Source organism: Lagopus muta, chromosome 1 (genome assembly GCF_023343835.1).
Source record: "Lagopus muta isolate bLagMut1 chromosome 1, bLagMut1 primary, whole genome shotgun sequence".
Classification (NCBI taxonomy): domain Eukaryota; kingdom Metazoa; phylum Chordata; class Aves; order Galliformes; family Phasianidae; genus Lagopus; species Lagopus muta.
In genome coordinates this window covers 114,980,894-115,004,612 of record NC_064433.1, presented here as the reverse complement: position 1 = coordinate 115,004,612, position 23,719 = coordinate 114,980,894, and the positions used below count along the sequence as shown (strand labels likewise).

General features: G+C 36.9%; 1 long non-coding RNA gene across 1 annotated transcript in view; it reads right to left on the bottom strand.

Moving 5' to 3' along the window:
• The window catches only part of LOC125686145 (uncharacterized), a 66,870-nt gene that overhangs the window by 1,363 nt on the left and 41,788 nt on the right, over positions 1-23,719 (bottom strand). The window contains exons 2-5 of the long non-coding RNA XR_007373680.1: positions 11,680-11,942; positions 4,023-4,150; positions 2,267-3,196; positions 8-106 (exon numbers count right to left, since the gene is read on the bottom strand). This is a non-coding gene — a long non-coding RNA (uncharacterized LOC125686145). The remainder of the gene's footprint in view (positions 1-7; positions 107-2,266; positions 3,197-4,022; positions 4,151-11,679; positions 11,943-23,719) is intronic.

Genomic DNA, 23,719 nt, shown 5'->3' with positions numbered 1-23,719 from the left:
AATTTACCTTAAAAGAGAATGAAAGAACAGAGCTATTCTTCCTCTGTTGGTTCAAATCTCATCCCAATAAGATATGCCTCCACCTGGCTTTTCTGGGCTCCAGAATCTGGCACCAAACAGATGAGAGTGAAAATGCTGAGTCATACCATTTGAATTCCTCCATGCAGTGCTATCTCAGCCTTCTCTACAGCCCCTATTGCAATACATGTCTTCTGAGTCTCTCATGAATGTGTCTACTGATAATACACTCTACAGAGTCACAGGATTTCATGATGTTTCATCAATACATCATATAATTTTGTTGTTTTCTGGGAAGATACTTCTTGTATTTGAAATCTTATTTCTTTTACCATATATTGGAGGATAATCTTGTAATGGAAAATTTATTGTGAAGTTGAAGGGTGTAAGTTTATTTGGGTATATAAACACGATGTCATGAAAACGGATGTAAGAACCTATGAAAAGATGCAGGCTTTTTTAGTGATTGAAGTTACAGAATGAACACTTCTGAGCAGAGATTTAATTAGTAAGGTAATCAGTAGATGCCTGGGGAAAAAAACCCTTCTTATAGTTATATGAAATACAATAAAAAATATAAACTTCCATCTTCATTTGCCAAAAAGATATGACTATCCTGTAAAGGAACTGCTACAAGCTATCAACTACATCACATATGTCTATAGATTTTTGAAAGCTCAAATGCTACGTATGCATCCATAGTAGCTTTGCTTGACTCCCTCTGGTAAATAATAAGCATTTTTAAACTGATAAAATAAATATTTATATTGCAGATTAGAAGTGATTTCAAGGACTTATTACAGGCTGTCTTTGTTGTAAATGGGGTGGAATGGCTCTGATCTAATCTCCTGGGTAAATATCACATTTTATAATTTTTAATTAAAAAGGAAGAAGAGAAAATTATTTAAAACAAATATTTAAATACCATGAAGGATTTGTTTCAGAAAGTGACAAAGGCTATCAGACTTAAAAATGAGAGAGCTATTCCATTTTTTGTTTCTTATTGCTAAAACAAAATAAATGGCAGTTACTGAAGTTTCCCTTCACAACTTGTCCAGTGGGGTTAAGAAATGAGGTCCAGCCTTCAAACTTATGTGGACCAGTTTACAAAAAGTACTGTAGCTTTAAGCTGAATTAACTTCAAGTAGATGTTCTGTAAGATTTGCTTTCTAATCTGCTTTATGGAACAGCAGAATCTGGAGCATGACTGGTAGGTAGTGTTATATAGCTTTATTTTAATGTAGAAAGCAATTAGCTAGCTATGTTTGCTGAAAGATCCTGCTCAAAGATAATGAATTTATACAATGGTTCATCCTTATATTTGTCTTTATAATAAGATATCCACTCAAAAACAGCATGATAGAATATGTTATTCCTCCTCACTCCTATTTGCAGGTGACTTAACTGGAGAAAAGAGATCTTCATTCTTCCCACAGCTATAAACATATTTATGGTGAGTGTGAAATAGTTTTCTCTCCCTTTGTTCAGTTGGAAAAGTATTTCCAGAGAAGTATTTTCATTGTTGAGATCCTTACTGTCTTAAAATGCTTTGTGAGTTGCGGCCACTGTAGAAAATGTATTGTGAAATTGTGGAGTAGAAAAATAGATTTCCTTTTATACCATTAGGTATAAAAAGGACATACCATGAAAGTAGCTCAGGCAAGTCCAAAAGAGACTTAGTGTCTGCTTCAGATAGCTTTTAGAAGATGCCAGTAAGTAGACATTAAGGTTGTCCTGTAAGTACAAAACTAACTCTCCTAGCTGTAAAGCCCAGTCTTCTCTGTTGGTATATAAAGCAGCACTTTTTTCAAGTCTAAATCATTTATTGGCTGTTGTTTTTTGGAGGCAATTGTTATATTCTCCCATCAATTTTCAGCCTTTTGTTAAGTATTAAGATCTTTTGTTGCTTGTATGTATTGTTCTTAGCTTTCTTTACTGACAGTGCATCTCAAAGCTGTGGGCCGGAACTCTTCATTAGGACAATCCAGCTAAGAGAAAAGGCACTGATTATTCACAAGGCTGATTGAAAGAGGTCTCCACTGCTAGTCCATCTTATTCACAAAATTTTCTTTTCTATATAATCCAGTATAAACTTCTTTATCCTATCTTTTATCCAACTAAAAAGCAATCCATTTATTGACTAATAGCTTTCCTTATGGCATCATACTAAAAGTTTATGACTAAATGCTAACACCTGGATTGATTAGATATGTTTCACTTCAAATTTCTAGATAACTGGAGATCTTACCTGGACAGTGTTGCATAGGTCATAATCATGCTATTCAGCTCCCTTTTCATATGCCTTCATGAGTTTTAGTTCTCTCTGCTAAAAAATATTACGGAAACCTGCATACTGTCAAAGTCGGAGAAAAGAGTAAGTACAGAATTATCATTTTTTCCCCATTTCTAAAGTGTAGATTCTGGAAATCTGCATCTTTATACAAGAAGTAAAGATACCTTAGCTGTACCTGATAAAGGTATTAATAGTTCTTACTACTCAATCCAAATTTTATATGCAGCTTTTTAGACTTCCAGGATAGAAATCTCCAAATTGATTTTTACTTCAGTCCTTGATTTTCTAATTCAATTTTTATACTGTCTTTTCCATTATCTTTTGAGATTGTAAGCTAATTACCTTCATTAATCACATCAGAAAAAGGGGCTAAGCTTAGACTTCCATTTGGGTTCATGACAATTTCACCTTTAACCTTTGCTACACCTTTACTATGTAACAGGGCTGGAGCATGAGTGCAGTGACTTTTCTTTTTCCTTTTTCCTCTTCCTTAGACAGATTTTTGGTTTTCTTATAATTGAAGAGGATATTTATCCATGTAGCCTGCCACTCTTCCCAATAGTTTTTCCACTTATGTTTTCACAAGTCTTCCTTACATTGTTTGTCTTGAAATTATTAAATTCAGCAGTTACTCGATCTATTCTTTGACCCTACTGCCAACAGCTTCATCAATACTCTAAAAGTATAATATAATTTATCTACTACAAAAAGTCATGCAAACTTGCTCAGAAACCAAATAGAAGAGCCCTTGGTTACCTGGAGTAAAAATCATCCCAAAGATCCTTCTAACAATGCAAGAATGAGATATGAGTAATAGAAAACCACTGGCAATGTTTAATTAACTAGTACAGATGACTCACTGTGTTCCCTGGCTCTTCATATTCACTGTAAAAGAGGACAGAAGGTTGTTAATTCTAATGAGTTTCACACATCTGGAAGTAATTCTTAAAACTTAAACATTCATAAGGAAATATTTTTGGATAATTTTACATCTTTTTTAGAAAAAGATGCCCAATCCTCACAGTTCAAAGATCATTTGGAAAACACTAAGTTGTAACAAAATAAAGTTTTAGAAACCTGAAATATTTCTCTATTTAATAGTAAATGTCGTGAATTTGACAAGAGGGTCCTGGTTTTCAGTTTCGAGCACTTCAGACTGTAGACTTCAGACTGTCACAAATGTAGATCATTTGTGGCTAACAGATCTCATACAACTTCAACTTTGCTAAGCTGCACTTACCTTGCATGCTCTTTTTAATGAGTTTTTAGGCAGTCAAGCTGCTTTTGTATTTACAGTTAAATACAAAGGCCATTGTATATTCTGCCTCCAAATAAAGGAGTCTGGAATGGCCTAGAGGATCTTTGACATTTTCCTTGTTTGGAAGACCTGAAATTATACTATATTAATATTTGAACATTTTCTTATCTGGGAGAAAAATTAACGTTCATTCAAAAGTATATAGAATGTAGCTACCTATATACTTCAATTCAGTAGCAGGATTTCCTTAATAGGCTTTTCTGTTGTTGTTGTTTTTTTTTTTAATTTACCACTAGAGAAAGAAAAATGATCACCCACTACTTACACTCTAAACTTTCCATAGATGACATTCTGAACTCTGTTGCTTCCTTCTCATTTCATTATCAGTACAATTCATCAAGGTCTATGAGATAAGTAAGGTGTTTCTTCTACATTTTCACTCCAACCACTCACCTAATTTAACTGCAACCTTCAGCTTTTGTCAGAGAAAACTGAGCTGGACATGAATCAGCACACGTTCTTCTCAAAGTCTGCATCATTCTCTTATGTGAAACATCACACAATGAAAGCTAATGCATTAACTGAAGGAAGAAAAGAGCAACATGAAAAATACTTGGCAATGTGCATTTCATAGATTTGTAACAGCCATCAACAACATTCAAAACAAAACAAAACAAAACAAAAATAAACAAACTAAAAAAAGAATCATGAGATATATTGTGTGCCAAGTCACAGAGTGAAATAAAGATTCATTATTACTGGTGATACATCAGAAAAGGGGATTCTCTAGGTCAGCTAAGATGAAATCTATTATTACATCTTGCACTTTGTCTCTGACACAACAGTCCATGTATTTTTTGTTGTTGTTGTTCTATCCAATAAGCTTCTTTGGGACGTGATTTACCCTTCCTGGTAGTCATTGTATAAGAATACAATCTTTCTCTAGTCACATTATTTGATTTCTGTTGAAAAGAAATCTGAATATCTTAAGATGGTTCTTGATTTGGATTAACACTCAAAGAATTTCCAAACAATGAAATGTCGGGAATAACCCACTTGGCCAGGGAAACCTGCTGATAAACCTGGGGAAGCCCACCAACTCAATATGAGTGAACCGCTTCGTTTATTGTAACCACAGCAGACCTTATATAGATACAGAACCTGAAACCATGGTTATAAACAACTCTATAAATCACATACCTAGGGTACAGTGTTTAGACAAGCATATCGAAGGAACAAAGGCGAGCATTCCAGAAATCCATTCACCAAGCACGAACAATCCTAGATACAATCTAAGGGTACAGTCTATGCTATGTTCCAAGCATAAACCGTCCCTGGCTCCTAAGCCACGCAAGCTAGTTTGAGCATCTTTTAGAAACTCAGATTCAGATACAGATTAAAACCCACTGCAATTCCCCCCTTTTTATTTTATGGGCACATCTCAAGATATTCCAAGGAGTTATGACCTCCTTGCTCTTTAAGCCAATCTTGAATAAAATCATTCGTCGAAAACGTTGTACTAAATACCGGCATGGCTCGAGGGGGATCAATTGCCCTTTGAATACAGCCATACACAATTCGTCCACCTATAATTATCAATAGCAAGATCAGTAACCATCGCAAACCTTCTTTTATCAGGCCGTATGCCCATGAGGAAAGTAGAACGAAGCCAATCGTCTATGGGATTATGATCTTTACTCACAGATTGCGTGTGATTCAGGAGCCAGCGAATCTGCTTATGTATGGAATCACTATGATCAGACAAATTAAAACAACACATTCCCTCAAGATCAGTACACCCGCGACCCTGCGCTAACAGCAAAAAGTCTATAGCTGCTCTATTTTGCAACACCGCGTGCCGTAAACTGTCCATGTCCTCCAGCATTTCCTCAAGAATCTGGGACGTAATATTGCTTTGTTTGACTGTCCAACATGCCAATCACTCAATCTGCTTCAAGGCTTGTGCAGCCGCCAGACCTGGTGCTAGGATAGACGCAAAGATGTTCGCAGTGACCGTCCATAGCTGTACCTCGTCACGACAATCTTCAGCCAGAATCATTGCCGAGCGTTGATCCCTCAGGCGGTCATCTCCAGATAGCATCCTATTGATGTTCATCCATTCTGCTCGCCGTGGTGAATTGTTCCTGTAGGAAGACTTCTTGTTGCATAGTAAAAGGTTCAGATTGAGCAAACAAGATATCATCCATGTAATGATAATTGATAGCATGAGACCAAGCTTTTCTAACCGGTGCTAACGCGTAATCAACAAACAACTGGCATAAGGTGGGGCTATTTTTCATCCCCTGCGGAAGCACGACCCATTGATAGCGCGCCTGAGGGTCCCACTGCAATGAAAATAATTCCTTTGTTGTTGTTTTTTTCCCTGAGGAAAAAAACTTCACTCTGCAGTGAAGCTACCGAAATTCTATTTCATGCAACTGTTATCAGCACTAGTGGTTTTCAAAGCAAGTTTTGATGCTAGACCAGTCAAGGTATTTGCTTCCACTTACAATTGGATTTGCTGAATTTCTGAATATTCTTTTATTTCATGTATCTCTATCTATAATGCCATGGAGACTTCTTTTCCTTGTGGAGATATTCCTTTATAATCTTGAGTTTTCTTTAAAAGTTAATTCGTGTGATCTGAAATCAGATCTTGTTATTTGTGTGGAAGCTTTCCTGTCTTTTTGCTTGCCTGTTTTGGTTTAATTTTTTATTTTTGTAAGTTGTCATTGTGCATATCTGCTGAGGAAAACAATGTCAATTTGTAGAGTCTGAACAGCTAAAATTTTGTCAGCATTAGGTTGAAAGATGATTGATGTTCTCTGGAAAATATAAAGTGTGCCTATTCTGGTTATTTATGTTTTATACTGACCAAATAATCACAGCCAAAGAAATATAAATTCAGTAAATTCATTTAAAATGAATTTTAACTCTTCACTGCTTCACTTGCAAAATCTATGCACAGGTCATTCATCTCTGTCTTGGTATGCTGATGGAAGCACCTTTCAATTATCTAATTTCCTACTTACCTTAATATCATACCCATAAATTAAAAGTAATTTATGTGTTCTTCATGACTGTTTGTTGTCTTTCCACACTGAAGAAGTCTCTTTCTTTTTATTAAGTGTGCCAATGACATGCAAAGTGGTCTAACACAATCAGGAAATCTAAAATGAAGGTGCCTAACATGTCCTTGCCACCTGTCACTGTATTAAATTAAATAAAAAGAGGACAAGAAACAGGCACCATAGTGAGGATTGTGGATGAAGTGTCAGGCATTATTTTAAATCTTCTTACCTTCTGCCAACCTAAATCACATTCTCAATATGTGCTTGGCAGAGAGCAAGGAGGAGGCTCTCTGAAATTCTTAAATTAAAATTATCCTATGTCCTTTTGTCTTACAAAACAGTCTCACTCCTGACACGTACTCAGACTAATACCTGGTAAACGTGCTAGCACATGTAAGATTTTATCACATCTGCTGCTACCAGTCCAGCAGAGCCATCTCCAGCTGAGTGCAAGTGGAGGCTTCTCCATCGAAATAGCTAAGGTAAGGCTGCCAGCAGTCCAAAGCAATCTGAGACAATGACTCAATTTACTAATGTCCTCAGGTCACCCAGGTGTCACATCTGACATAAAATGATGGCAATGTGACTACGCAGCTGTAACCAAGGGAACAGGAATATCAGCAGGGTTGCAAAAAATGTACACAGGGGTGTGTTCTGACCTGGGGGACATTTGCTACAAATAACAAAGAATGAGGCAGAAGAGGACTGACTCTGATACCTTATTTTGGATGGAGAGAGAAAAACAAAGCTCCATTTTGTCAGTACTCTCTGTCCACCACTGGATACTTCAGCCTCAAATTCATTGCCACCTGCCAAAACACAGATGTACAGTGTACTCTCATGGAGGGATCTGAGACTGCTTAGGCGAAGTTACTCTCAGGATGTAAACTGCTCATCTTTGAGTTACACAGTTACCTAGCGACATTCACTGCTCTTCCTAAGGGTTTATGTTCTTTTCACTGCTCAGGGAGAAAACCTCATATTTAAGAAAGCGAATCACAGAAAATAGTACACAGAGTAATGAACATCTGAGCCAGAGGACACAAAACAATGAGAACAAACACATATAATAAAGTGTACCTTTCTCTCTGAATTAGACATTTCCCTGCAGGCCAGCATAGGTTGTCTGTACCCAACAGAAGTGCAACCCCTGAGTTCAGTGACTGTGAAAGCTCCATCACAGACTGGTTCAAGGGCTGTGGAGGCTTTGTGCTGATCATTCTCCAGCCTGGGGCAAGGGGACTGATTTAATCATTGTCAGGTATGGATTTTTGAGGTAGGATCTTAAATCTTTTCTGTCAAAGCTGTCCCACTTCACATACTGTAATTAAATATTCAGTAGTCCAAAGAGATTGTACAGATAATGACTTTGTAGCCTATGGGTGTGTAGCTTGTTTATGAAGAGGATGTCTGAATTCATATACCTTCTCCAGATAATACCCCATTCGAGTCCCACTTTGCTCAAAGTTTGCAGGTTCACTCTCTCCAGCCAATTAATCATTATTTTTTCACAGATACATTCGGACAGATAAAAGCGTTGGATTCCATAACATCTCATGCCCTACATTCAGAGCCCCATAGGATTAGCTCAGGGTTTGAATGTGCCTCCTTTGCCTCAGCCAGATAGGAAAACTGATCCCTATCACCTACATTTTTGATAATAGAATTTCATAAATTTCTTCAGAGAAAATAAGCTGTTGAGCACTTACATTTTAGATTATGATGCTTTAAGGGACTATTACGAAGTGGACAGTGTATTTTACTGCTATGTTCCATGAGATTTCAACCACCAGATCTACAAATTGTCCTGAACTCTGTAGATGTTTCTATGTGAGGACTATCACACTATTCTTCCAGCACTGTGCTTTAGTCAGTGGTAATCACTATTCACATTACTTTATCAGTCATAATGACTAAATTTTAGCAAATTTATTTTTTCTTTTGTTTTATGGATGGTTACATTTTTTTGCAGTATTCTTTCTTTTGTTTTTGTTTTTGTTTTTGTTTTTAATGGGAAAATATGGACTATTCAAAAGCAAGTAAATTCCTAATGTTAATAGCAAATTTTTGCTCTGCAAGACAAGATGATACACATGAATAGATTTTGGTAATGTTCTATTTTGTGGGGTTTTTTTTTTGTTTGTTTGTATGTTTATTGCTTTTGTTATAGAGGAAGGGGGTCACTTTTGCTTTTGTTTAGAGCTTAAGAATACTAGATATAATTTCTTTAATGATTTGACACCAAAATACTGTTGTTTCCAGAAGTCCCTCATGACTTCATTGTACAACTATGCAGCATGTCTGAGTAGGATAAACTGTAAGATTAATACTAATGAAGAGACACTTAAGCATGCAAAGATTTCAGTTGGAAGTGAGGATCCAGAAAAGTGAGATTTTTTGCCTCTTGAGAAGTACCTCTGAGAATTTGTCTTAAACAGGAATTATTTCTTACAGCTGATATTAACGGTTACATTCTCCCTAGTGTTCCTACTCTTTGTTCAAACTATTTTATTTTGCTTTTCTCCATTTAATTTATTTACTGTTTTGATGAAGCAGAGAGTTTTCTTAAAGTTCTAGCTAATGCACCTATTTATTAATTTGCAACCTTACAGTTGAGAAAAAATGATGTAGTTGTTCAGGCTTTAAAGTAAAAACTCAATTGAATGTTTCACACCCAATAATAAAACACCTTTTCCTGCTTTCCTCTCACTTGACATATATGCCTTTTTTCCTTTAATACCTCAAAATGTCTTTGTAGTTTTTTTTCATGGGGAGAAGTTAGGGGGGCTAATTTTATTGCTGTTTTTTTTCCCCTTCCTGAACTTCCTGAAAGGTTAAAGGGCAAAAAATATGCCTACCAAGAACAAACACTTTATAACTGTGACAGGAGTAATCATACAAACAAAGGCAAGAATTGATAAATTAAAGTGGGTGAAGATGAGCACATAATAATTTGTAATTTACTGTGAGTCAGATACATATTTTAATGTGATTTTCTTTGTTATTAGGTTAAGATACCAGGGAAAACACAACAATCATAACTTATTAAAGCTTATCCTGACACATGCATAGGCATTAAAAAGACAATCACATGGACTTTAAGAATAGGATTCTGACTTAGTAAATGTCTTCAGAAAAAATCCTTATTTTTTTACCATCCTTAGCTTCTTGTTCTCTTGGATAGTACTCTGTTAACATTAATGATGACTACTGTAATTGTCTCACAAGTAGAGAAATGAAAATTAAGTAAATTCAGACTTCTGTTTCTTGTATATGATTTTGCATATCTTATACACACAGCCTTGTAAACATGCTCTGCTTAAGCTCTGTGCTATCAAGCAAGCTTAGATCTGACAGTTACATAGAATGAATAAGGCAGAATGATTTCACCAATGCGTATCCCAAGCACAACATTCTTCAGATACAGCTTTCAGGAATCTATTGCTTGTAGAGTATATACCATTTATTGCAAAGAAATAATTTATTGTAGCAAAGATACAAAATGTTCACAGAAGGAAAGATTAAATCCAAAAAATAATTAAAAGGCCCTAATTTGAGTAAATGCAGCACCAACTTAAAGCACTCTAAACATTAAGTGACCATTTGGTAAATAACTGAATAATAAAAATAGCTCTAAAGTTGATCTGAGTAACATTATGTATAGACACCTAATTGCAGTCAGTGGCAAAATTATTTCTAAAATATACGTGCACACACATTTCAATGACTTTTTTGGTAGTTTTCATGGTACACAGTCTCAACATCCACATTCACTCTGTGTATGATGGTTCCTGCTTCACCTGTAATGAGCATAGGACAAGGGAGAATGGCTTTAAACTGAGACAGGGGAGGTTTAGGTTAGATATTAGGAGGAATTTTTTCGCTCAGAGGGTGGTGATGCACCGGAACAGGTTGCCCAAGGAGGTTGTGGATGCCCCATCCCTGGAGGCATTCAAGGCCAGGCTGGATGTGGCTCTGGGCAGCCTGGTCCAGTGTTTGGCGATCCTGCACATAGCAGGGGGGTTGAAACTAAGTGACCATTGTAGCACTTTTCAACCCAGGCCATTCTATGATTCTATGAACGTGAACACACCTTTCAAGAGCGTTGGAATCTGACAATTAATATGGCTAGAATGAAATTTCATGAGATTTTACAAGTAATTCAGGAGAGGCTATTATGAGAAGTCTGTTCTTTCTCAATTGCATTATTTTTTATATAACATGGATCTGTCTGCCATCTCCTTGCTTATAATCCATATCTGCCAATGCTCATCTATTAGAAAAATTCCATTTTGGTGGCAGAAGGAGAGTAATTCTCAGACTACCAAAAAAATAGAACTTAAGTCAGCACCCTCACAAGCAATACAAACAGATGTAAGTTTCTCCTATGATCACTGATGTGTTCACATGAATGAAGAGAACATTGTGTTTCTGGAACATCTTTAATTCAGTATTTCAAAGTAATTTCGCAGCAGTTGCTGCATTATAGCTCATATGTGACCTAAGCAATTATCACTAATCCCTTTTAGCAGAACAGCAAACTTCATGTTTAATGTTTGTTTAAAATGTTATTTCTTAAAATGTAATCATTTAATCACTTTTATTAAGAACATAATATCTTGTATAACTTAAAATTTCAAGATGATTAGTTTAATAGTAAAAGTATACAACAACTTTAAGAAGAATTTAAGTTGTTATCATCACTTAAAACATGAACATCCTCCCTGTCTGTGACATATTGTTTGTCTTTTTCCTCCTGGAGATAAAACTGTGACAGGATCAGACAGATGACGGATATGCAATGTAAGACTTTGAAAAAAGTATGTTCTCATGACAAGATTTAGTATAGACAATTCTTCAGGGCAGATATGAATGAAAGCACTCTGCCTTAGTTTTATGGAACATGAATTTCATGGGTACTTATTTCCAGCCCTGTTAGGTAAGAAACCCCTGAAGGAAACCCCACGTGCCTCAGAATGGTTGACAGTCAAGGACCTGGTTACACACAGCCATCTGTTCTCCTCTGCTGTTGATCTCACCTGGTTGATGGCTTCCAATGGAACTGGACATTTTTGACCATTCACATTACAAAGGACATGCAGAAAATCTGAATGAACAAGGATACTGAGAACAAATCCTGGTACCGTGCCACCAATCTTTTTGTCATAACAAGAAGCGAAGTTCCATCGGTTCACTTGCTGTAAGATATCGATGTCTTTATTAAGATGAAAGCAAACGAGAATTCTGTTCATTCTGGTGTTTGATTATGTTTCCTCAGAATTTATTTTTCCAAAGTTTGAACCTAAAACAGCAAAATGTACAGGTTTGTTAGCTCCTGAAAAACATAACCATAATGTGTATCAGAAGTTCACTAACCGCAATTTTATCTCATGCTTTTCCTCCGCATTTTCAGACCAAAAAAATTGTTGGTTTGTATATTTTCATGGACCTATAGAAGATAAAATTGTCTTTTTTTGTCTTATCCTTTTAAAATTAAAAATAGCACACTTCTGACTGATATTTACAATGACAATCTAGAGTCAGTAAGTTATCACATTAGATTTAGTTTGCTAGCTAACTGAGCTCATAGTAAAGCATAGGTAAATGCAATAGGCTGTGGAAAAGAAAATAAAAGTTGACATGGAAGAGTACGAGGTATGATTTAATAGCTATAAAAATATTATTGTTATTTGCTTTCCTATTGGAGGCTAGAGTTCATTCAGCATGTCTTCAAGAAGCACAAAAGTAGAATACACAAAAATTCATACGGTTATGATAAAACCCACAGCTCTATCAACAATTTTAACTGACATCAGTGCTAATATTTCCAACTTCTTGATGGGCAATTTCTGGCTGTCTGACTTGTGAGTCACATGAAATCCTTTAAAATAAATGTCTTGGAGAACAGAGAATTTCATTAAATCATCTGCACATTTTAAAGTACATTCCCATAGCTTCTGGAAGACTGTTGTACTTTGATGAAAACCCAGTTTTTGCTCTGGCTAACACAGATTTTATTCTAATTATTCTTTGTTCTTGTTGCAATACTTTAAAAATACTTGTCATTTGAAATGATGCATTTGTAGTGATTGAAGTAACATTTTCATCTGCCTTTTATTCTCTGAACAGTTTGCAGTTTCATGAAACTGATACTAGACTTATTCACAAACTAGAATTCTCCTTTTACTCTTCATTTTATCCACGTCACTTGTTCTCAGAATTAAGCAATATTCTCCTTTTACTCTTCATTTTATCCACGTCACTTGTTCTCAGAATTAAGCAATATTAACTATCACAAATAGTAAACAATTGCTTTTGTGCATTGATTAAATTATAACATCTCACTATTAAATAAATGAGAGCACTTAAACTAATTGGCCGGCCTGCTGAATGGCAACATTTCAAAATCCATTTGTGTGTTCAGGTGTAGGTGGTTTTTACATCTTTTTGAAGATATTTTACCTTTAAGAAAATGCAATGACACAATATTAAAAACAAGTTTCTTGCTGAACACACATTCAAATTATTAATTAATTTCCTCTTCCTCCCCCACCCCCCACACAGAATAGATGTTATGTACCCAATTCAAATTGTATTCAAATGCTTTTATATCACATATTTCCTCAGTTGCCATCAGATTGATGATTTCCCCAAAGATTTGTGAGAACCAAATAAGTGACATTAGTTTCTCAACAGCTCACAAAAGAAAAAATCTTTCTGTAAGTGCCTAACAGTTTTTTCCAAAAGTTCCATGCTACTCTTAGCCCTTTTCCTGTTGATATCTTCTTTGAATCGCCTGATTCTCTGCATCAGCAGTCTGTTCAAGAAGAAGATGAGTATTTCTACAGCTGTTTACCTAACAAGGACTGTATTTCCAGGTCTAGATTTGTTTTGGCATCGTGCCTGATGATGCCTAGATGCGTTAGTCTAAGTCTCAAAATCTCCCATGATAATACCAGCGAGCAGAATTTAAGAAGACAATTAAGAGAATTTGTTGTTTATAGGTAAATGGGAAAGGAATTTATTTGTTTCATCTCACTTTCCAGCTGGTGACGGTGAGCGGTAAATTGGCACTTATGTCTCCAATATTGAAAGTGGGTAAAAACAATGTTTGTTTTATTGCCATTAGGAGTTTCCTAATTTTCACTGTGTGCCTATTCTCATTGTGTGTCTGCATTAGTGTTTTAGTCAGATCAGGAATACTCTTTCAAAGTGTTCCTCCAATGCTCTCTATTTGTTATCCTTTGGTTCACATCACAAAGGTGGCTTAGAGTACCAAATCTAGATTCTTTTTCAACACAACTGAATTGAAATGAGTGAAGTAAGTGGAAGGTAAGACCACGGGCAAGAGTTAGCCCAAAGCCACTTGGTCTCCTTGCCTAAAATGTGCGTAATGTGGAGCAAGGAGCACTCTGCACCTGGTGCTTTACTCCCTAGGCCTGCTCACAATGTTATACTTGACTGGGGAACATAGTGGTAACTCTCCTTTGCCTTCTTTGCATTTACGAAATAAGTGGCTTTTTTTTTTTTTTTTATGGATGTAAAATACTGTGTTCTAGCATGAACTCTGGAAAACATCAGTGTCAATCATTCTACACTAATGTAAATGGAATTAAATGAAACGTGTGTCCATAAAATTAGCAAGGCTGCATGTTGTCCTAACATCTGCTGGAACTATTATTTTTTAAAAATCAGGATTTTATCTGATACATACATTTGTTACTTTTCACTTAAGTGAATAAGATCAGACAAATGTATTTGGAGAAGAGCCATTGCTACCACTTCTACAGGTTGCACTATTCCAGTTAAGATTATCCAACAATTTACTTTTTTTAGAAAAGCATTTCCTAACTGGAAAAAAAAAAAAAAAAAAAAAAAAAAAAAAAAAAAAAAAAGTAGGTTTACTATAAAGCAACAGAAACATGCAGACCTAATTTAAATGGGTACAGTCTCATGGGACCACTTTTGTTGCAGGTGTTGTTAAATGTCAGAGAAAATGGTTTCATAGTCAGAGTAGACACCATCAGCTCTCATAGTACATTCTTAAAAGTACTTGCATGCTCTTGCAAGATGATGAACGCACTAATTATGGGAAAGAGGCATGAAGTGTTCTGAAGAAGACTTAGCTGGTACTCTATGTGCAGAATAAAAACAATCTCCTGTTGCAAGGAAATTTTTTTTTTATTTTGGGGGAGAGTGGTTGGACTAAGACAAGTTCTTCAAACTTGTTTTCATGCTAATATTGGAGTAATTGTAACTGAAACATTGTGGTTCAGTTCCAAAAATCAACGTAATTCCAGGTGAAAGCATTTAGACTGCCTTCCCTATTCTGTTAGTACTTTAAACAAACTTGGAAAGCTAAGGTATCTTCAGAGGATAATTCATCACAAATAAAGGCAATAGCTAAAGCAGGAAGAATTAATCACTGTTTTTAATGCCTCTCTTTTCTAGGTGAACAGGATGAATAACTTGCAGTATGTGCCAAATAGATAACCACTGTTGTTTAGCCTGGAGAAGAGAAGGCTCAAGGGAGACTTTATAGCAACCTTTAAACTAAAAGAGTGGAGATATAAATTACATTCAAAGAAATTCTTCACTGCAAGAATGGTGAGGCATGCCATAGGTTTCCCAGAGAAGCCATGGATGTCCAATTTCTGGAGATGTTTAAGGCCAGGTTGGATGAATCTTTAAGCAACCTGGTCTAATGGAAGGTGTCTCTGCTCTTGTCAATGGCAATGGGCATGAAAAGGAGCACAGGCAGGTCCGTCTGAACATGAGGAAAAGCATTTTTATTGCAAAGGTGACAGAACATTGGAACAGGCTGCCTGTTTCCAATTGAGAGAAATTGTAGAGTCTCCTTCTCCAGAGAACTCAGCTGAATAGCTTCCTGTGCAATCTTTTCTAGGGAACCTGCTTTTACAAGGGGGTTGTACTAGATGATCTCCAGAGATCTCTCACAACCCCTAAGATTTTATGATTCCGTGTGTAAAGATCACTTTAAGATCCTTTCCAATCGAAAGCACTTTATAACCCTAAGATTCTAGACTACTGTTCAGTGAAAAAATTCCAATTCTCAATGTCTACTGAGCATGTTTTTGTCAGATAATAAAATTACCATAATTTTCTTTTGTCAGTACTATATTCTCTTTTCAAGACCTAATTCTCTCATCTCTTTTCATTTATTAGGAATAAATTTATATAATATCCCCACATAGACTTGAATGGACATTTGGTCAGAATTCTGTGCTCCATTCAATACTATTTATCATTAGCTATTGGCTTTTCTTCATTCTCATCATTTACCACTAAAGTGAAATCAAGTCTTAGTAACCAAATATCATTATTGGTGCTGTTTTACTGTGACTGAGCCATTTGGAAATGCTCACTTCCACAGAGCTCTCTGATGCTCACGCGAGACCAGAGTCAGTGAAAAAAGAACATGTTCTGTACTTGTGGGTTATCAAGTAGCAGTGTCTTTTATTGTAGTGTAATTTTGTGGTGCATAATAGTGACCTACACTTCTGTACTGATTTCCTTGCAGTATTATGGGTACTACTATTAAAGTTAAAAGGAAGGTGGCCACTGCTGTCTTTGTAACCAGCAATATTTGTTTTAGTTATAAAAAGTCAAATTTCCAGTAAAAATATGTTGAATATCACTTTTTCCTCTTTTTATTATTTTCAAATGCATGCATATGCATAGAAGTCATCTCTGTGTACTCTTTTAATAATGCTTTTTGTATTTTAATTAATAATTTGCAAATGAGTTTCCAAATTTTGTATCATGTAGGTATTTCTCTTCTCTGAAACCTGAACTAGAGCTCACCAAAAGTTTTTGTTTAACAAGAGAAGAATATTTGAGGACAACCTCAGCTAAGTCTGAAATAATAGATCTTGATTTGCCTCAGGTGCAGAGCCAGCCTATGGCCATCCACAGCTGTCCAATACTCTGATTTCTGGAAAGAATGCTAGCCAGTGTTCAGTGCTGTTCCTGAGCAGGATAAATCTGTTTTGCTATGTTCCATTTGAGCTAGGCAGAATTCCCAGCACTAAAGCAAAGGGGTTTAAGGGTAGCCTGAGCTTTATAAAGTGCAATAGACTAGAAGTAATGTTATGCAACCAATGTCAAGGTATGCTATGAAAAGTGATCTGAATTTTTCCACCATCTGTACAATCCCAACACCATTATTATTTTAAAAATGCAGTCACATCTACATATTTATCTTATTCAAGTATCCCAATGTCCAAATATCACATTTGAAATTAACAAGCCTAATTTTTTCTTCAGTCTTCTGACCTCATCTCTTCATTCCTTGACAAAACAATTTCTAAACACATACCTGACACAGTAGAGCAACAGTAGAGCAACTTAGTTTCTGAAGTAATTACGACCTATTTAAAACATCATCCCAGTCCTGATAATCTTGTGAATTTGATCAACCCAGCTCTGCTGTTTCAAATATTTGCCCTAACACACAAGTGTAGTAAGCTTCCTCAGTCCCAGTACCTACAAAATGCCCAGTGCCACTGCTGATACTGACTTTCATCTTAGCTCTGCAGGCCTAACAGGATCCATCAATGAACCACCATAGCCAGACTTGATGCTAATCCTAAACTACAGGCATTACTACAAAAACATAATACTCCAAAATGTCCTTGACTAACTCCACCAGTAATTGTGAACCTATTCCTCACCATTGTTCAGTATTTCCAGTCACACTAAGGCAACGTGTGTTTTACCTGACGTTAGCTTATTCTCATACAGACGAGCAATTATACTAACTCCCGGTTAAATTCAACCCCTGGTTTCTAAATTACTGGCATTAATTATGACTCATATGTAATCCTGCCTTAAACTAACTCAACCAGCAACCCTCCTTTTTGGCAAAAATGACAATTCATCTGTCTTGGTAAACTGGCAAGATAATAAGACATAATGATTTTGGTTGGTTTTTTTTCCTCTTGATCATGTCAAATGCCAAAGCATCACTTAATTTAATAGGATACCAGCTCCATTTAACCTATACCTAATCACAAAATATTTCTATAAGGACCAGCTCTGTATGCTATACATAATTCACACTTAACATTAATTCTTCTACATCAGCTGTCCCAAACCATGATTGCAAGTCTAAATATAGCCTTACTACAGTAAATAACTCACAATTTATAGTCTCAGAATCAATTATAATCTGTGTGCTCTCAGGTGAGTCTGGTAGTAATAATCCAGGAGTTTATCTCATTTCTTTGCTTCTGCTGTCTTTAGTTCTAACCCTGAGTTTAAAATATTAAAATAAAAACTCACTGTGCCCTACAGGATAAAGGCCAGGCTTTCTTCCCCTTCCAGGGATGATCTAGGAATCCCAAACTCTCCAGGGCTCTTTCTCTCTCATCTCTGTCTTGGGATCGCTCACCTTAGTTAGGCATGCAGTATTTGCAGGCAAAAGCACAGGATTGTTACAAACCTGACTCCAGACATGATGAAAAACATTGTAATTCATCCTCCTTCCAAATACAGCCTAAGCTATTTGCCCATGTCAGCTACAATTGTTATTGATCTTGACAGGACCAAAAAATACAGCTGGCTATGCTGTTTTAAATCTTACAGCAACATTAACACTAGCAAGTATCTTCTGCTAGCTCCCTGCCTGACAAAATTGCTCAGACCATTTCAGAGCAGCCAGTCGCAGTACTAAAATGGGTGGCTTAATGTTAATTCTTGAACTAGTGACAGATTCTGCTGTATGCTGTCGTGGATAGATTAAGACTAGAGTTATGGAACAGGGGTGCAGCAAGGCACTGGGACATATGTTGCCTTGTCTTGTAAGGTTAGGACAGGACATCTTCACAGATTTATGCTTTCAGACACTACTAGGATTTGAAAGGTGATGGTGCTATAACTTCATTAGAGTTAAGACTAGAAGTAGCAGGATTAGAAGAAACAAGTGCTTCCTTAACATGCCAGGCTCACAGAGTCAGAATATAATTATATTTTCCAGGAAATATGAATGGCTTAATATTAATTCTGAGATAAACATTTTAACCATAGAATTATAGAATCATTAAGGTTGGAAAAGGCCTCTAAGATTTTCTAGTCCAACCTCCAGCCCATCACCACCATGCTCACTAAGCTGAATTTGAGAAACAGTTCCTGTGGGAGCAGGTTTCCTACTCAACCTGAGACATTTTGGATTTGATATGAAATATGGGAGCGAAGTTAAAATTAGGCCTTGAAACCCATGGAACAGCGTGGGTTTTCCATATAACTTTACAAGGGATTGTGAAAGACTAGGAGACAAGAACTAATGTGAGGAGTTATAGCTGATTCAAGAACAGTCCAAGATACATGGGTACTGGCATTTAACCCACAGTTAAGAGTAGGAACCGGGTTAGAATATAGAACAGCACTTAGTTTGAAGATCCCTTGTTTCTGAACACAGTACATAGCCCTGGAGATCTGTGGAGCGGTTATAGAAAGAAGAGTGATGGCCTATTAGTTGTCCTTCAACAAATTCATGCTTCCTTTCTTGAAGGCTAGATTTCAAGTTAGAATTCAAGTTAACATTAAAATAGTCAAAATTTTGTAAACTGCAGTTATAGTTTTGAGCATAGCAAGGGCAAAGGTGTTTCGGCTAGTTTTGGATCTAGTAATTGTCTTTTGCCTGTGATGTTGAACTAGAGTCAGGTTAGGAGTTAAAGGGCACCTACACAATAGCAAGTGATAGACTTTTAAAATTATTGTTGAACTCTCTAAATATGCCCAAGTCTAAGATAAGGAAAGGATAACCCTTTCAATTAGCTCTGTGTAGTTAAAGAGTTTTGGGGTGGTTGGGATTAAGTAGGAGCCTGGCTGGAACTCTGACCTCTCAGAAGAGGTGAAAGGACCAGAATAACTGCTGGACTGAAAAGAGCCAGAAGGTGGCAAAACAGGCTGGGAGGAGTGGTCCTTGAGAGCAGCTCGGCAGAGAAGGACCTGGGGGTCCTGATGGACGAGAGACTGAATATGAGCCAGCAGTGCGCTCTGGCAGCTCGAAAGGCAAATGGGATCCTGGGCTCCATCAGGAGAGGGGTGGTCAGCAGGGACAGGGAGGTGATTGTCCCTCTCTACTCGGCTCTTGTGAGGCCCCACCTGGAGTACTGTGTCCAGGTGTGGAGCCCTCAGTACAAGAAAGACATTGAGATTTTGGAAAGGGTCCAGAGGAGGGCGACTAAGATGATCAGGGGGCTGGAGCACCTCCCCTATGAGGACAGGCTGAGGGAGTTGGGCTTGTTCAGCCTGGAGAAGAGAAGGCTGCGGGGTGACCTCATTGCAGCCTATCAATACCTGAAGGGAACCTACACCCAGGAGGGGAGTAAACTCTTCAAAAGGGCTGACAACAGCAGGACTAGGGGAAATGGTTTTAAGTTGAAGGAGGGAAGATTTAGGTTAGATGTTAGGGGGAAGTTCTTTACTAGGAGAGTGGTTAGGCCCTGGAACGGGCTGCCCAGGGAGGTTGTGGATGCCCCGTCCTTGGACGTGTTTAAGGCCAGGTTGGACGGGGTCCTGGGCAACCTGATCTGAATGTGGATGTTTGGTGGCCCTGCTAGGCAGGGGGGTTGGAACTACATGATCCTTGGGGTCCCTTCCAACCCGGGTGATTCTATGATTCTATGATTCTATGAAAACTTTCTGTTCTGAAACCATTCATATCGAACAGAACCTTTTCTTAACCAAGTTGAAATGTTGAATGGTTTATCTCTGAAGTAAACATAATCTCTAGAGTGGCACCAGATAGCCAGAAGCTCACTTCCACAAATATCTGCCTTTCACAGTCCCTTCCAATCCCTAACATTCTGTGATTCTGTGAAATAATCAAAAGCCATCTTCCCTATGCAGATACCTGAAGCTACCCAGTAGTATTATACTCCTACAGGACCACTCCTTAGCCTAGTTCCTTAGTTGATGCAGTTTACAGGGTAAAAATAATCCTTGTCCCCACAGTTGTGAGCATCATTTTTAATCATTAACTTTAACACAAGATCAGCCTGATGAAAGTCTAGCATAATAATACCATCTCCAGTTATCTACCTATCTTCATGTTGGGCACTCTACTGGCTTCATGTTGGCCACTGCTCTCAGCTAGCCAGGACGCAGTCATACTAGCACTATGTAATTAAACATTTTACTAGAATCCAAAATGTACTTTCATCTTTTCAGTTTCTGAAGAGAGATACATGCTGCTCATCAAGCCAATCTTATTTAATAGAGATATCTTACTTAATGAATAAAGAGTACTTTCTAGACTGTCAACTCACAGTCTACCAAATGATCTCAGAACTCCAGTTAAATACCAGCTCCTCCTTGTTGCTCTGGTTTTCTTTCTTGCAGAAGTTTATATCATTGGCTGAATATATATATATATATATATATATATATATATATATATATATAGCTATAAGCTCAGCAATATAATCACAAAGCTGAAGCAAGAAAAAAGAAAAAAAACTTATCATTTTTCTATCTGACACACAATAAAAAATACACCCCTATGCAATTTGCCAATTTGAACCATCGCTGGCTGATAGCCACATAAACTAGTTAGCTTGAGAGTTAGGACCTTCATACATTAAAGTTCAGACCCTCTCAATCCCCACCATCGTAAATGGTAAAGCATATTCTGCTTCTAATTCAAACCTTGCCCATCTCAGCAATAAGACCTTGTCTTTTCTCACAGCATGCTCACCTGCTTGTCAAAATAGAAAAGAACATTCATAGAAGTGAAAGACATTTGCTGGTTTAAGATACGCAGTTGCTTCTGGGCTGGGATTCTAGGATTAGGCTAGGTTTAAATTTTCAGAGTGTTTAGGTCACTAGGTTATTTTAATATTTAAATGGGGTTTCTGGTTTGAATAAAATCCAGACAAAACTTAAAAAAATTAATAAACTGAATTATACAAGGCTGAGGCAAAGTCTCTGGCTGAGAAGAATAAGTAGTTTATTGCAGTCTCTGGACCAGGAACAGACCACTTGTCATCAAAGCATATGGGTTGGGATTTGTAGTAATGTCTGTAAAACAGATTAACAGCTTAAAGTACCTTATATGCTTATGGCTGAAATGATGGAAACTACAAATAATCTTAATGCATGTCTAGCAATTTTTGGATAGGGAGTATGGCTCAGCTTCAATTTAAGGTTCAGGGCAGAAAAGACGGAATGCCTAGGATTATTGCTCCAGTCAGAAAAAGGCTTACATTTAGTAAAAAGAAACATAAGAATCTCTGATCTAAAGGCAGAGAGGAAAAGTTTTTCCTTCTTGATCGAAGGTAGAAGACTTGCAGATTTAAGCTGAGCTGTATTGGTGTGGCACGCAGTTTGAAGGGCATTTGCGAGCCAGAAAGTATTCCTGAGATACAGGTAAACAAAGGATGGTATTTGGCATCCAGATTTGGCTTGCATTTCAGGAGCTTCAATTTCTTCATTATCCTCCTAAATTTGTAAGGATGGGAGATTATGGTTTACAGTTCAGACTTATATTGCTGTATACTGACATGCATATACATACGAAGATGCAGTTAAAAAGGTGCCACTTTTAGCTGTAGCTAGACTTCTGTTCACTGCAGAACAGAACAACACAGTTCCACAATCAGTGGAACAATCATTCTACTTTGAATATCACATTCTCCTGAGACAGGTTTCTCTCCTTTTTTCTAATGCAACATTGCCTTTAGCCTTAGCTTAAACTAGTGACAGCCTGTAAAACTGTGTTCACTCCAGCTCAGAGAGCTCAGAGGGGCACTTGCCTTGAGCAGTATATTCACGGATCCCCACATCAGTGTCTAAGCCCTGCAGTGTATTGCTCTGCTCAGAGAGCACCAGCTCACAGGAGGAAGGAAGGGAGCAGAATACAAAGCCTTGCTAAAGAGGCTCAGCTGCAACTCTTCTAAAAACATTGTGGAAACGGCATCAAATCATATTTCCTTTCAGTCTGCATATGTCATCCAAGAGGGAAAGAATAGAAAGATTCCATTTTCTACAGTTGCAAATTCATCAACTTGCTTTTGTTTCATTTGTTTGATGCCAAGTAAATGAATATATTCAGAAAAAGGGGAGCATTTAGGTTAATTATTTTACTAGCTCATCAATTTTTGCTCTCCAAGATGCAAAATATAAGGAAGAGTAAAATAAAAGCTTTAGAATAATTAGTTCAGGACTATTTTTTCTTGCAAAAAATAGGAGTCAGATAGAAACAAGTAATTAGTTCATTGGTTACATTGTTCTTTCTTGTTAACATATAGAAAATTATGAGAAATGAAGATAATTTTAGGATAATTACTACACTGATTCAATTTTTCTTGTCCTTTGTACTAAAAAAGAGCATGACAGATAAGTTGCTTCAATAATCAGCTTTAAGTGAATTCTGTGCTGGTAAATGAGGTCAGAACTAATGGTCTTCATGACTGAAGTTTTCTTAAGTAGTGCTACTTGTCAAATTGGACCTTTTATTTCCCCTACAGAAAAATGTGCTTTTTTTTTTCTTTTGGTGTAAATTCAAATCCTTCATTTAGTATTGCCTCTCCAGAAATTTCACAACGACTTCATACAATAATTTAGATTCCTTTATACCACACTGTCTTGTCAGTTGGGGCTAGTGCTCTGGCTTTCATGAGTAGCTGCCCCACCACTACATTCTGAGCCCAGAACATATCAGTCAGGGAAGGAAACGGACAAATGGAACACCCAAATAACACCTTTCACAAGTCTGTCCTGAAAATTTCTGATTTTATTTCTTTTATTTTTAGGTGCATTTTGCTATTGTGAAAGCCAGACAAAAGCTTGCTTTGAAATGTTCTGTACTCCTATAGATCTCATGAGCATGCTCCCACGAGTAGGGTAACTCCCAGAGGAAGCATACAACAGCAATGATTTCCAGTGTTCCTAGAATCTGAGTAAATAAATACTGATAAATGGAACTTGTAGTTCCAATGTAGTAGTGGTTTATTTAAACATGCAAACTACCAATTTTCTTATTATTCTCATACTAAACGAAAAGATGCTGAATTTAATCTGATGACATATATGATATTTAGTAGGGAAAACTCT